Here is a 2466-nt window from a genome sequence, read left to right on the forward strand (position 1 = left end):
TCACAAGGAATCTCAGCGAGCTAATAAAATACCAAAAATAGTCAGTCTGTCTATCTGTCTGTCTTTCTTTAATCAATTCAATTCTCTCTCCTAACACAAAGGAGAAACTTTCCCAATCATTAGCAGCAAACACAATCACAAATGACACAGAGAAGGTTCCTGTAGAGTACTACAGATATGTAGGGTGTTTAAACACTTCCCTATGTATAACCGACCTCCCGGACTCCAGAATTTCTAGTCTAGGTTAAATCCCCACACTTAGCAAACTCCTAGGGTTTAGTTGAGATCTTTTTTCCCCTTTCCTACTCGTAGGACAAATAAGAAAGTTCGTGTGATATCGTAGGAAGAACTGAAATAAAATTCATCCCACCACGGGCGCATTCTCCTTCCAAATTTCGCGTGAAGGGTTTAGCGTGCCGTCCTCCCAAGTGAAACGGGGAGGTAAAAGAAAATGACACCACACCCTCTAATCTTGGTTTCCAAGTCTACTCTTGGGATTTGCCTGGCTGGTTGTGATTAACTGCGCCAATGCATTCCGAGACTGATTTGTACCAGGAGGACCTAGAAACACATTAACCCCACTTAAAGCCTTTTTTAGGACGTAGAGCGGTGATTACGAAAGTAATTGTCACACAAATACTACACTCAGAGAAAACTCTCTTATAGATACCAATCAACGTATCTTTAAGGTTGAGCAAAAACTCTGAGACCCCTAGAACCCGTTCTACAGGTACAAAAATCCTTATCCTTAGTTTACCATTGGGGCGAGGTTTGCGTTTTGACTTCATGACCACTATACCCTTCAACGCCATGTTTGTTTAAAACTCTTGTGTGTGCATTCATGCATTCATGCATCATTCATAATAACAACTAAAAACAAAAAAGTCTTTTTCGAGTCGTTTTTTAAGGAAACTAAATAACGAACGTTTTGAACTTCATAGAAAGAGAGAAACGGAGAAAGGACTTAAGGATCTATACCATGGATTACGGAAGAAAGAGAGCTAGGAAATACACATTCAAGATTCCCCAGGTCGAGGAACTGGGAAAGCTCGGAAAACTGGTGGTCAACCCCCAGGCTTTCAAGGAGAAGTATGGAAAACTTCTACCTTTGCTCAATACCAACATTGTGGATGGGATCCTTCCCACCTTGGTAAAGTTTTACGATCCAACGTATCACTGCTTCACCTTTCCAGATTATCATCTCATGCCTACGTTGGAGGAGTACTCTCGTCTGATTGGAATACCCGTGTACGCGCAAGATCCGTACTCCGGTTTGGAAAAGAATCCCGACGACATTATCATTGCTGCAACTACTCCTTTGAACGTAGTCGACATCAGAACTCATATGGTGAGTAGAGGAGGAATTCAAGGATTGCCCTCCAAATTCTTGTTTGATCAAGCTCGGTACTTCGTCAGCATCCAAGATATGAGCGCTTTTGAGGAAATCTTGGCTTTGCTTATCTACGGATTGTTTTTGTTCCCTAACATTAACGATTTCGTCGACATCAACGCAATTAAGATCTTCTTAATTGGAAATCCAGTTCCAACCTTACTTGCGGATGCTTATCACTCTGTGCATTCAAGAAACCTGCAGCGAGGAGGATTAATTACATGATGCGTACCGTTGTTGTACGAATGGTTTGTTTCGCACCTGCCAAAGTCAGGCACTTTCTGGAACATGAGGGATGGCCTTTACTGGTCACAAAAAATCATGTCCCTCACTCATACGGACATTGAGTGGTGTAGTCCTGACAACGACGAAACCAAGATCATCTTCAGTTGCGGAAGTTTTCCCAACATACCCCTTATTGGAACTAAGGGAGGAATCAGTTACAATCCAGCTTTAGCCCGTCGTCAATACGGCTATCCCATGAAAAATATTCCAAGTAGTATCCAATTGGAGGGTCTGTTCTTCAAAAACATCGACGATCATGGCAACATGCTGAAGAAGGAAATTGTCCAAGCCTGGCGTCTTGTTCACAGCAAAGGGAGAAGATTGTTAGGAAAACATCTTTGCATCTCCCTGGATCCTTACCTTCAATGGGTACGCGTCAGAGCATTCAAGCTCAGGATGCCATATCAACATCAAGAACCTATTCCCCTAAGGGAACCAATTTACCTTTTCTCCACCGATGTTGAAAAACTGCAAGCGGCATTAAACAAGGTATGCCAAGAAAGGAATGCTTGGAGGAACAAGTATCGAATCGTCAACACGGAAAATGTTGAGATTCAAAACATCCTTAGAAGGAAGGATGAGTTACTTGAAGTGCTCGATCGATAAGTGTCACAAACGTCACTTTCTCATCATATCCCTCCTGCTTCCCGGATCATCGATCAACTCACGTCAGAGAACGCTCAGCTCAAGAAACAGAAGAAGATGTTAGAGCGTGAAGTCGGCTCTTCGTCAAAATTTTAGAGTCCTTTCTCTCAGTTTCTCTGTATTTCTTTTTCAAAGTATGTAAAAAA

This window comes from Vicia villosa, linkage group LG2, assembly GCF_029867415.1.
Source record: "Vicia villosa cultivar HV-30 ecotype Madison, WI linkage group LG2, Vvil1.0, whole genome shotgun sequence".
Lineage (NCBI taxonomy): Eukaryota > Viridiplantae > Streptophyta > Magnoliopsida > Fabales > Fabaceae > Vicia > Vicia villosa.